Source organism: Marmota monax, unplaced genomic scaffold (assembly GCF_021218885.2).
Source record: "Marmota monax isolate L192 unplaced genomic scaffold, Marmota_monax_Labrador192_F-V1.1 WCK01_AAM20220418_F8-fsc00080, whole genome shotgun sequence".
Classification (NCBI taxonomy): domain Eukaryota; kingdom Metazoa; phylum Chordata; class Mammalia; order Rodentia; family Sciuridae; genus Marmota; species Marmota monax.
The window spans coordinates 3,652,821-3,666,378 of record NW_026694750.1 but is presented as its reverse complement, the minus strand read 5'-3'; the positions used below and the strand labels follow the sequence as shown (position 1 = coordinate 3,666,378).

General features: G+C 45.8%; 1 long non-coding RNA gene across 1 annotated transcript; it reads left to right on the top strand.

The window, feature by feature from the left end:
* Positions 1–300: 300 nt before the first annotated feature.
* On the top strand, positions 301–2,821 carry LOC124079172 (uncharacterized). Its single transcript, XR_006847158.2, has 2 exons — positions 301–1,598; positions 2,082–2,821. It is a non-coding gene; the product is annotated as an uncharacterized LOC124079172 (long non-coding RNA).
* Positions 2,822–13,558: the final 10,737 nt, after the last annotated feature.

The window sequence follows — 13,558 nt, the reverse complement described above, 5'->3', positions numbered from 1 at the left end:
CCTTCTCCTCCCTCCCTCCCTCCCTCCCTCCCTTCCTTCTCCCTCCCTTCCTTCTTTTTCCTTCCTTCTCCCTCCTTCCTTCCTTCCTTCTCCTCCCTTCCTCCCTCCCTCCCTCCCTCCCTCCCTCCCTCCCTTCCTTCTCCCTTCCTTCCTTCTCCTTCCTTCCTTCCTTCTCCTTCCTTCCTTCCTTCCTTCTCCTTCCTTCCTTCTTTCCTTCCTCCCTCCCTCCCTCCCTCCCTCCCTTCTTTCCTCCCTCCCTCCCTTCCTTCTCCTCCCTCCCTTCTTCCCTCCCTCCCTCCCTCCCTTCCTTCCGCCTCACACGTGCTAAGCACATACTGTTGAGCCACACCCTCAGCCCTATATTTGTAGGTTTTCTAAGGAACCACTTTTGCATTCCTGAGATAAGCCCAACTTGGTCATGTTTTGTCTTTTTTATGTATTACCAGATTCTGTTTGTTAAGTATTTGTTTGGGGGTTTTGCATCTCGTACATAAGGTTGAGCTGGAATTTTCCTTTATATTGTCCTTGAACAATTTTGGTATCAAGGTTAATGCTAAAGTCATATCTTGAGCTGGGGAAAATCCTTCTTTACTGTAGTAAAATTGTGAAGAGTTGGGGTTATCTTGTTATTTGCTGTTTGATGGAATTTGCCTCTAAAAGTCTGCCTGGTTTGGTGTTTTCTATGATGAGACTTTTTTTTAATTGAGCTGAAATTCATATAACATAAAATGAGCTGTTTCAAAGCACGTGATTCAGTGCCTAAGTCAATTCACAGTGATGAGCAGCCAACACCCCCACCCAGCTCTGCAACATCTTCATCACGCCCAAGGAGACCATCTGCCCATCTGTAGTCACCCTCACTCTCTCCCCAGCCATGGGGACCTCTTACTCTGTATTCTCTCTCTCTGGATGTAGTGATTCCGTATATTTCATATAAGTGGAATCCTCCAACCTGGCCTTTTATGTCTGGCTTCTTTCACTTTATCACATTTCAGGATTCATCAACAGGCCAGGCACAGTGTAATCCCAGCAGCTTGGGAGCCTGAGGCAGGTAGATCCCAAGTTCAAAGCCGGCCTCAACAACTTAGCAAGAGCCTGTCTCAAAATATAAAAAGGGTGGGGGAGGTGGGGTTGTGGCTCCGTGGTAGAGCACTTGCCTATCTTGTGTGAGACACTAGGTTCGATTCTCAGCACCACATATAAATAAATAAAGGTCCATCAACAACTAGTAAAATATTTTTAAAAATGAGGGGGCTGGGGATGTGGCTCAGTGCTTAAGCACTTCTGAATTTAGTCCCTGGTATCCCACTCCCCCACCAAAAAAGATTTCTCAGTGTAGCACGTTCAGAATTCCATTCCTTTTTAAGGCTGAATGTTCACTGTATGTATGTACGACATTTTCTTCATCCATTTTTCCATTGATGGACATTTGGGTTGTTTCCCCTGCTGGTTCTCATGAATGCTGCCACTACAAATATTCCTAAGCAGTCATTTGGGTGCCTGCTCTTGATTATTTTCTGTATCTGCCTCAGAGTAGAATTGCTGGATCACGTGGTAACTCTGCTTGACTTGATGAGGTCCCACCAAATTCTCTCCAGGTAATGGGATTATTCAGTTCCTTGTCTCTTATTCTTTCTAGGATTTTTATCTAACTACTTTAAGTTTTCAAATTTATGGCCACAGACTTGTGTATAATCTCTTTCTTAGGATGTTTTAAATCTTGGCAACATCTGTACTTTTGTTGCCCTTTTCATTTTTATTTATATTTGTTTTGTCCTTTGATTTTTCTTGATTGATCAGCAAAAGAATTGTCTCTTTCATGGGTCTTTTCAAACAATCAACTTCTGGCTTTGATAATCCTCTCTTTTTAATGTTTTCTCTTTTTCTGGAAATTTCTACTCTTATTCTTTCCTTTCTGGACTTTTACTAATTTCTTCAGTTGAATGCTTGACTCCTTAATTTTGAGATTTTCTTCTTTTCTGATATAAACACTCAAGGTCATTCTTTTATTCTTTATGTTGCTGTCAATTTGTGCTAGCATTCAGATTGTTTTCGAGTGTACGGTTTTTCGATTCATCTAGTTTTCTTGTGGATACTGGTTTCTAACTTGACTGCACTGTGGCAGAGCCGGGTCTGTGTGATACCAGAACTTCAGAACTGATTGAACCTTAGCAGTTGGTCAGTTTTTGCAAATGTTCCATGTGGGACTAGGAAGAATGGTTTTCTCACTCCTACCAGAATGGCTAAGATGAAGAAGGCAAATAAAACCAAGCACCAAGGAAAGGAGCAACTGGACCCTCAGACATGGCTGATGGGAGGACAAATCTCCACTTTGGAAAACTTTTGGGCATTATCTGCAAAAACTAAACACAAGCAAAACAAACCCAATAGGAATATGTACCCATGGTCACCAAGAGACTACATGTACTAGCCATGGAGAGGAAAAGTCTAACAGAGGAGTGGATGAAAATTTGACATTTGTTCACATAATAGAATGAGGAAGAAAAGGATTTCTACATGTAGAAATCTTGAAAACAAAACACTGAATTAAAGAAACCAGATACAAAAGAATGATGCTCTAGGGATCCGTTTCTGTAAAGTTTAAAAACAAGCAAAATTAACCTACCTACAGCATTAGAAGGCAAGATAGCAGTGGCCTTCAGCATGAAGGTTGATAGAGTGGAGTTCAAGGAAGGGGATCTGGGGAACCGCAAGGCTCCTTCCCCCATTTCTGGGTTGCAGTATGCTGGTTTTGTGAAAATTAATTGTTATTTGTTTTATATTTGTGTGTTACAGTTCAATAAAAAGTTCTTAAACAAGAGATGTGTGTTCTTTAATTGCTTGGTGCAATGTTTGTGTATTCATTAAATCAGTCTCGTTGATTCTGCTGGTCAAGCCTTCCCTAATTTCTAGCCTCATTTCTTGTAGGCAATCTGTCAATCCCTAAGAGAAGTGTGTTAACCTTCCCTGGTAGTGGTGAATCTGCCAGTTCCTTCTCCTAGATCTATAAATATCTATGAGATTTATGCCTGCAAGTTTAGAATCATATGTCTTCTTGGTGAATATAAGTTTTGCTTTTTTTTTTCTTCCAGTGTGGAGACAGGGCGAGTGCTATTCACTGAGCTACACCTCTAGCCCTGGATTTGTGCTCCCATTGTGTATTCTCTTGGTTTCACCCGGAAGTGACTTCGGCTTCCATGTCTGTGTTGCTGAGGTCTGGGAGCCCCTTGGCTGCTACTCTTTATTCCCTTCTTTGCTTCCAGCTTCTCCGGCCTTGGGTTTGGAGGCATTCCTTGTGAATAGCACTGAACTGAATTCCTGAGACATCTGGCCTGACACGTGTTTTCATGGGACTGTCATCTTTCTTCTGTCCCCGTGGTCACAGCTGGGGGTGAAGGTGCGGTCCCCTCCTCTGTCTGCTGCTTCCCCTTTGGTGTCTGCAGTCTGACTGTGAACCTGAACCTCGATGCACGCATCGCCTTTCCCTTCCATCCTGGCAATTTGTGGACGTTTACTGGGGCTTCAGGACTGAGCCTTGGTGTGTTTTAACCCTTGGAGGGAACCCCCATCCATGGCCCCTCTACCTGTTCCTCTCTGTGCTCTCCTCCCCCTCCTGGAACCCTGGCTCCCTGTCCCCAAGGTGCTCTCCACCTTCCCCGACCGCTCCCCACACCCATGCCCCGTTTCTGCTGCATGTCGTTCATGACGGGTTCGCCGCGTCCTGTCTGGTGAACGTGCACCCGTTGGTATGTTACCAGTATTATACTCGATATGTTATATTATTTCTGAGAGCATATATAATTGTTTATTGTTATTTTATTGTCCAAATGTGCCTCCCTGTGTACACATTCATTTCATTACATGAGAACTCTGATTCTGTGTTCTGTGTCTGATGTCTAAACTCTGGGGGCTTCGCAGCTCTGTGGGCTGTCTCTGGCTCCGGTTGATCTTATTTAGGACACTGTTTCCTATGGATTTGGGTTTTTTCTTGGGAAATGTTCATTTCCTTTATTTTTCACCTGGCAGGGCTCCTCTGAGGTTTGCACTGGAGCCGATCTTCCAGAGGGCCTGCATCGCTTCTGAAAGTCTCCCAAGGCCCCGGCATTCCTGTGCCCATATGAGCACCTGTGTGTGGCTGGGCTGTGTCAGCGCCAGTTCCATGCAGGAAACCGGGACCGCCCTGTGCAAGTTCAGCAGAGAGGGGTTAGATACAGGGAACTGGGTGCTTATAGAACCCCTGGAGCCCTGGAAGGCGGGTCAGGAGGTCTCCCTGGGATGCCTGATGACCGTCCAGGGCTCTGAGCCCGGCGTCGGTAGCCAGTCTCAGGAGGCCCCTGCTGCTGCTGCAGTGCTGCCATCCTGGCAGGTCTCCCCACGGGGCTGCTGCTGGGGCTATAAGTTGGGTCTGGCCACTGCCAAGCCACAGTCCCTTACGCATGTCCTCAGGATCTTGGATGGCAGCTGAAGGCACCTCCTCTGGCTCCACTCACCAGACCCCACGCAGGGGCATGCAGATGGCAGCCCCACCCCACACCCACAGGCCTGGCTGCAGAAGAGCCTGGGAAATAGGTTTTATTTTGCAGCCTTGATGAAAGGAGCTGGAAATGGGCGTTGCATCCTGCTGAGTTTATCTAGCACCCAACTGCCACGCGGCATCCCACTGCCGCTGCTCTGCTCTCGCTGGCTGGCCATCTCCTCGCGCGACTGTCCATCCTCTGCTCTCCACCAGGAGGCCTCTTCACTGGCTATGGAACACTCATTTCTAATGCCTTCCCTTGTCTACTTTTACTCCAAGATGACCATCCTCTTTTAGCATTGACACAGTTTTGATTACTGGAACAAAAATAATCATGGAGACTCTGGGCAGCTTTTGCTTTCCCTCAAAAAGGGGAAATGTGACCAGCTTTGCTTCTTCCCCTTCCTACCTTCCACATGGATGTAATGTCTTGAGCCTTGGCAGCCATTCTGTGGTCATGAAGAAAAAGCCAGGAGAACTGCTGAGGTACTGTCCCTAGCTGTTGGACCAACACCAGCAGCCACTTCCTCCCAGACTTCTGATACAAGAAAAATAAATGCACTCAATTAAGGTACTGTTAGCTGTTGCTTCTGTAATTTGTACTCAAAACTAGTCCCAACCAATATGATTTTCTTTTTTTTCATGTGTCTTTTCTAAATAATATAGATATTTGTTGTTAATCTGAAAATCTCAATCTTTCTAAATGGGAATTTAATTCTTTCCCTTTTCATCATTATTGATATATATCTTTAAAATTTATTTTAGTTTTAGGTGGACACAATATCTTCATTTTATTTTTATGTGTGCTGAGGACTGAACCCAGTGCCTCACGCATGCCAGGCGAGTGCTCTACCTCTGAGCCCAGCCCCAGCCCTACTGATGTGTTTTGAGTTATACTTTATATTTGATTTTTACCATGTTTTCTTTTTATGCTAAATTTCCCCTCTTCTTTGCCATCTGCCAGGTTGATAATTATTTTTTTAAATTCACTGTTTTTCTCAAGTGGTTTATAAGTTACACATTCATTTTCTGCTGTCCTGAGACAATCTTCTGATCTTTTTCTCTTTGTGCTGTTACGCTTTGTCTTCACACCCAAGGATGCTTTCTTTGGCAGTGTCCAATCTGCTATCAACCCCATGAAACAAAATCTTTTTCAGATATCGCTGTTTTCAGTGCTGAGCTTCTCATTTGGCTCTTGGTTAGAGTTTGACTCCTGAAACTGCGCCGCCCTGGGCTGCCCGTGTCTCCCCCACTCTATCTTCTTTTCTTGTAAAACCCTCCTCATGTTTATGGAAACCACTTAAGAGTCTCTGCACTTCCGGTGTCTGGGTTGTCTGGGGTGGGCTTCTCCTGGCTACCCTTTCTCCTGGTGGGATGAGTCCTGCTTTTGTGTGCGCCCTGTGAGCCGCGATGACATCCTGAATGTCTTGGGTGCTGCACCGCAGCCAGCAGCCCCTGTCCTCTGCTGACAAGTGACGGATCTTGCTCTAACAGGAGTGAATTACTGACAGGTGACCTGACCTGGGGTGGTTTTGACCCAGTGCCAGGCTCGTATCGGGGCCGATTTTTTCTGGTTTGCTCTTAGTTCGGGATGAGGCTCTCAATGGGGTTTCCACAGAAGCCCAGGGCATCTGCTGAGCTCCTCTGGCGTGGCAGGGCTGAGCTCCCAGCTGGGCTTCCCCCGCTGGCTGGCTGCTGAAAGCTGCCCACGTCCTCTGGTTCCTTCCAGTTGTCTCTTCCCACCCCCACCCCAGATCCCAGCCCTGGCAGTCTGAAACCCAGCTCTACCCAGTCAGCCCAGGACACGGCCACTTTCTGCTTGAGCGCTCTGGGGACAGGCTGACCACCTGCAGGTCCCCCTCATTTATTTTCTTTCTCTGAAGGGCACTGGTTGCTTTCCAGAACCTTCAGGGAGCTGTTGTGGTTTTTAAAGACCTTTTGTCCTCGTCAGGTGTAGTGGTGCACCGTCTGTAGTGCCAGCCACTCAGGAGTCCAGGCAAGAGGGTCACAAGTTCAACGACAGTCTGGGCAACTTAGTGAGACTGTCCCCAAAGGGCTGGGACGTAGCTCAGTGGGAGAGCACTCCTGGACTAAATCTCCAGTGCCGGCCCCCCTCCACCCCCCAAAAAATTCTTTTTCTGTCCTGAGTTTGTAACCATCTTAGGCTGGGTGGTTAATCTGACAGACGTGTCTCTGTTACTACTTGAAGTATTTTTAATACTTAATGTAACTAATAATACCCCAAATTAATTCTATTCTCTGTTCCAAAGTGGTGAGTCCGCTCTTGGTCTGTTTTCTCCCTACTCACTCTCTCACCCTCGAGTTAACCTGGGCCTTAGTTCTCCATCGCTCACTTCAGCCACACGGAGACGTGACTTACCTGGGAATGATGGGCTGCGTGGCTCACCGCCGCCCACTGGACACCTGTCCTCCTACTTCTTGGGTTGCTTGGTCTTCCTGGGCTGTAATGTGTGTTAGCTTTCCATTACCACAACAAATACCTGAGACAAATTAACTCATCAAGAGAAAAAGGTTGTTTTGGCTTACATCTGGAGGTTTTAGCCCATGACTGATTTAAGAAATTCACAGAGTAAATCTAAGTGTGATGAACTTTAAGGTTTTGTATGCCTCAAAGTTCCTTTGAACTAATTTGACCAAGACTTTGGGTTCCAAATGATTTTTTCTTAGAACCTGATGATACTGCTCATTTTCCTCCAGCCTCCTGTGTTGCTGGAGCTCATATAATTCATTTTCATTTGTAGGTGACTTTTTGTACTTTTTAAAATTTCTTTGAAGGTTTATTCTTTTTATTCTTGGGGGTTTAAAGTTTTGGGAAATGAATCTAGTTATGGTTTCATTTTCTTGTATCTTTCTTTAGATTGGAAAAATTTCTTCTATTATGTTCTAATTATTTATTTATTATATGCCACTATTCCCTTCTTCTCAGATTCTAAATGTCTCTTTTCTTCACACTTTTCATCGCTTGACTCTTTTACCCAACAACCTGTTCTTGTTTTATGGATATAACATTCTCATTTCTAAGGATTAACATGTTTGCTTGGGAAATGCTTGCATGAGGTTTACTCTTTATTGAGATTTGTGCTTTTCTTGACATTAATTTTCCTTAAATGCTTGGTGATTTTTAATTTTGGGCTTGTATTTGTACCTGAAAACTCCTATTTGTTTACCTATGGATCAAAGTTCTGATTACAAGAGTTTGCCTCTGATAACCACTGAAGAGGATTATGCTTCTGGACACAGCATGTGATGTGGATGGGTGCCTTCCAGAGGGAGTGGCTTTCCCTTCCACCTGTACATTCAGATTTCTTGCTATTCAGGACCTTACTGTGCTTTTGTCACCAAAAATGCTCTGGCCTAGGGCACCTACTTACAGACAGTTTACTATGAGGAAGATGGGGGAGGGGTGAAGCTGGCTGGCTGCCAGTGCCCCCAGATAATCACCCTGAGGCTCAGGCTCCTTCCTGCTCCTGATTTCCATAAACACAGAGCTCTCTCAGAACTCAGAGCTACCTTCCCAGAAGACTTTTCCTGTCGCCCTTTTAGCCTTTCTTTTCCTTTAGTCTTACTTTATTTACACACACACACACACACACACACACACACATTTGTAGCTGTAGTTGGACACAATGCCTTTAATTTTATTTATTTTTATGTGGTGCTGAGGATTGAACCCAGGGCCTCACACGTGCTAGACGAGTGCTCCACCACTGAGCCCCAGCCCCCGCCATAGACTTTTAGGATTTGTTCTTAATTTCAGACTGTCAAAAGTTTATGACAGGAGGTTATGCCTAAACATCAGATGTCAGGCCACGGGTGTAATCTCCATTCCCATATCACATTACATTCCTGGCTATGAACTATAAAATAGTTGTTCTGCACCACTCTGAATAATAAAGTACACTTTATCTTGGTTGAGTTTCATATTTATAGAAAAAGAGATCCAGGCTGGGGCTGTAGCTCAGTGGCAGAGCACTCATCTAGCATGTGTGAGGCACTGGGTTCCATCCTTAGCACCACATAAGAAAAACAAATGAAATAAAGGCATTCTGTCCATCTACAACTACAAAAAAATAAAAATAAAAAAACAAAGATCTGTCAACATCTGGATTTATAACCGCAGGAATTGGAAACATATCCTTGTAATTAGGCTATCATTAGAAGAAAAACTTTCTTTAAATTTTCTTTAAACCCTCTGCTGAGTTTCCAGCTAGTCCCAGGTATGGAGCAGTAAAGTGACAGCGATTCCAGAAGATAGAAATGGATTCCAAGTCAGCCACACTTGTGTTATTACACACTGATGTACACATAATACAACAGTTTTATGTGCAATCGAGGGTGGGGCGTTTATGTGTGATTCAGAAAGAATAATATGGGTTTGTAGAAATGGAATGGGCATCTGGGTGGGGATTAAGCAAAGGGCAGGATTATACTGTGTGCTGGGTGGGTGGGAGACCTTGTCTGCCTGCACCAGGCTGTTCAGAGAAAACTGAACCCATAGAGGCCACCGTGTGATCGATCACGAACACACAGATCTTTAAGTAGACCACTTAGTGTGTGGGGGGGGGGGCGGGTAAATACATGGACAGAAGTTGCCCACAGACTATCCAAGTTTTAGAGGAAAATATTTTTAAAGATATTTTTTTAGTTGTAGATAGACACAATACCTTTATTTTGTTTGTTTTTAAGTGGTGCCGGGATTGAACCCAGTGCCTCATGCATTCTCGGCCAGTGCTCTGCCACTGAGCCATGACCCCAGCCCTAGAGGAAAATATCTTATTTTATTTATTTATTTATGTTTTAGAAAGAATTTTTTAATATTTATTTTTTAGTTTTCGGCGGGCACAACATCTTTGTTTGTATGTGGTGCTGAGGATCAAACCCGGGCAGCACACGCATGCCAGGCGAGCGCGCTACCCCTTGAGCCACATCCCCAGCCCGGAAAATATTTTAAATGAACATTTCATCCGAGTAAGTCAGTTTCTTTATGAGAACCTTATCCATCTCATCCTGCCAGATGACAAACAGCAATCTATTTTAAAAGTCGATAGATTCTTACAAAAGGAACAACAGAACTGATTCAGCATTGACTAAGTTTGGAAGAAAAAAAAAAAGTAAATTCAAAACAAAAACAAAAACAGATTTCTGGCTGCTGTCCCCAGCTCTCCTCCACAGCTGATGTTCTTGGCGGGATCCTCAGTACTGTTCCTCTGTCCCACGGAGCAGTGTGCATCAACACGCCCCTTATGGCAGGGGCCAGGGCTGTTCTGGTGCTGGTGACAGTGGCTTTCTTGCTCCACTCTGCATGCACAGGGTCTTTCCCCCCTTGGTGCTGGGAACTGCTGGCATGCGCCCTCCTACCACTGAGCCACACACCCGCCCGCCCGGCCTTCCTTTCAGAAGAGGTTTATCCTGTGCTCACTCAGCTCAGGACTCACAGGACACACAGCGAGTTCCTGACAACTGGGAGCTGCTCACACTGCAGACACCTGAAGCAAGTCCAGTCAGCCAGAGCCCTTCACAGGAGCCACCTCCCAAGACAAAGCCACATTGTGTGGAGGAAAATGGGCCACCTGAAATCTCCTGCTGTGCCAGCGGGGTTTGAGTTAGAGGGGCAAACAGAAAGCTGTGGTGGAGAGACAAAAGGGCCTGAGAGTCTCCAGGAAGATGAAGTGTGGCAGTGATCTGAGAGAAAAAGGACTGCGTGATCGAAGAGACTCCTGCTTTCTTTGGCATGTGGTTATCACAATTTGTGTTCACGGGACACTGAGGAGCTGAGCTGCCTCTGGGCTGGCAGGGAGAGCCCAGCTGCACTATCTTCAGGGCTCTGGGCCCAAGTGAGTGAGTGCAGGCCACCTGGGCTCCTGCAAACAGCAGGCGTGTAATTAGAGGCTCCTGGGCCAGGACAGACGGTAGGCAGACAAGTCTCGTCCTGTGTCTGAGCTGCTGTGGGTGCTTGGAGCTGCCTCTGCAGCCCAGAGCTGGAGAGCCAGGCTCCCATTACTCACCCAGCTGCAGGAGCTGTCAACTGGCTTCTGCTCAGCCAAGAGCTGTGATCAAGTACAGAGCAGAAACACTGTGTACAAGGACACCAGTTCACCTAAGAACATTAGGACAGCCAGGAATTCAAACTACACAAAGTACAGCTTCCTGCTCGCTGTGCCCAAGGCAGCTCCGAGCTCAGCCAGAGGAAGGCTGGGCACTTGGGCTGGAAGACACGACTCACTCGACTTACACAAGAGGGGGCGTGCAGGAGTCATGCAGTCTCAGGGGAAGGCACTGAGCTAAACCCTCATGACTATAACATGAAGAAATCATGTGAGGTGTGTGACTTAGATGCTTATTGACGTGGATCCTTAGTTATTTCTAAGGAATGAAGGTGCTGCCTGTCCGTGTAAGAGCAGGGTGCCCGTACATTCCTCGGGACTGTTCCTTGGTGACGACAACTTGTCTACTTAGTGGGGGAGAAGAGCTGAGCTGGGTGTCTACCTTTGTGCATGCTGTGCTAGGGTGGGGTCACTTGCTTGGAGCTCCTGGGAGAGGTCTAGCTCACAGAAGGAGAGGCACGCCACACCAACAGCCTGACAGCACCCTCCAAGACAGGGGCAAACAAGTACTTGGAGCAGTTTCTTCCCATCCATCCGCCCCCTCCCTGCACCCACCCCACCTGCTGCCATGGGGCCGAGGACACCAGAGACAATGATAGTTAAGGGCTGCTCAGGTACAGGAAAACACACAAGCACGTTTGCCACTCTGAATTCCAGGCAGGAAACATGAAAGCCGATGGGAGCTCGTCTGAACGCGTGAGCCATGACAGCAGGTTCCTGGGGGCTCAGGTGTGAGATACTGAAGTTGTATTCATTCAGAGGAGAAGCAAGCGGGAAAACCCACACCTTCCCCGATCATTCGACTGCCTAGATCACATCATTTCCAGTAACCACAGCAGTGAGAGAGGAGGCTAACCCAGTGTGCACAATCTGAACCCTCTACCAAATTCCATTCTTCTCCCCTTTATCAAAATGAAGTCGCCAAACTTCTCTTAAAAGTTGTATGATTCACACGCGGAGAGTAAAAGAGCCAGAACATTTTGTCAAATGACCTAGTCTGCAAAGACAAGTCCCTGAGTGCATTTTAGTTTGAACAAAACATGTTTCCTCAAGGACAAGAAAACCTCGGCACTGTAGGACAGGGTTAAACAGTAGCCCCTTCCTGGCTGGTACAGGTTTCAGGTGAAAAAGTGTGGAGCTCAAGTCTGTGGTACCCGGAGGCATTTAAAGGAAAACACTCATGGATTTTCAAAGTCAGAAGGTCTTTCCTAGACTAACACCAGTCAGTCCTGCGGGAAACCTGGCCGATGAAAGCCAACACACAAGGGTTTCACCTTCCCAGGTGCAACGAGCTCACACGTGTTTACATGGCAACGTCTTTTTAAAGCTTTATTGGCTTTTTACAAAATGCCTGGCAAAATGGGAACAGTAATTTCTGAATTTTAAAAAGTAGGGCCAAAGTTCATTTTAATAGTAACTTTTTCTCAACATGAGTATTGGACTGGTGTCATTTTCCTAGTTTTAATAATTAGAGGAGATATTATCATTGGGCAGATCTGGGTAATGGGTACAGGGGATCTCTCCTATTTTTGAAACTTCTTGTGTACCCATAATGATTTCAAGATAAAAAGTTTTATAAAAACCCTTATGTATGAAACAATTGCTAGGAGCTTATTTTTAAGGAAAAAGCTCTAATATATACTGAGACTATGAGTTATGTGATGAAACTAAGAACCAAAATAGAGAGTAGTTCAAAATACATTTAGATTCTTGGGCTGGGGGCATAGCTCAGTGGTAGATCAAGTGTTTAGGCTAAATGAGACCCTGGGCTCATCACCACCAATACCAAAATAAATAGTTTTGGGGTTTTTAAAAAATATATATATTTTTAGTTGTAGATGGACACAATACCTTCATTTATTTATTTATTTATCTATTTACTTTAATGTGGTGCTGAGGATCGAACCCAGTGTGCTAGGCAAACACTCCAACACTGAGCCTAGCCCCAGTTTTTGATTCTTAAACAAGTAGACAAATGAGTATTGTTCTCTTTATTCTCATCAACTGTGACCTTTCTAGCAGCCTCTCTGCAGTCCCTCTTTTTTCTAAAGGTCCCTAGAAATGAAGAAGTATCCTCTTAAAGATAGTTCTTCCTTCTCCTAACATACTTGAGACCTAGGAAGAAATAAGCAGAGAACTGCATCAGCTTCCATTAGCATGTCTTGGGAATTTAATAAAAACAAGAGGACAAGAGACCCTGGATTACTGCGACCTGGAAACTGACAAAACCCACTGACCACTTGAGCTGGCCTTCTTGACAGTGGCTTCTGTTTCCTTCCACGAAAGGTACCTAATGATCAGCCCCTTGGGCCTGTTCTGGCTCAGGCTCACACGAAACAATGACAGACATGAAGCTCTTCATAGAGAAAGTGCAAGTCCACCTGGAGCCCAGTGTTCCTGACTTTAGGCCAGTACTTTTGCCAGATGGTACAGGTCCTCTCTGAGGGGATTTGATGATGGCCAGAGCAGCAGCTGACAGACCACGGTTGTCCTACTGGTGTCTGACTCAGCAACAGCCAAGCGTCAGGGGGACTGGAGTTGACCTGCGCGTGGGGACTCTTTAGAATTCAGCTTCCGTGGTGTGTGGTTGGAGAAAACGGCAAACGGTTCCAGCAGTGTGCTGTTAGCATGGTGGCTGGGCACACTGGTTTAGCCATGAGAAAACTGCAAAGAAAGTACATTCTTGCAAAATCAAGGAAAAATGCAAAGAGGAAACCAGAGATGGAACTAAGGAAAGATAACTACAAGACAAAGTAGTGCCGGGGGTGATGCCCAAACTACAAGAGGCAGATGAGGACCAGCCACACAGTGCTGCATTCAGACATTCGACCCACAGTACTTACTGCCCCGCAGGGCCAGGCAGCACTGGCTCTAGGATGAGGACAGGGACAGCTGAGAGTCCCTGCCCCAGAGCTGA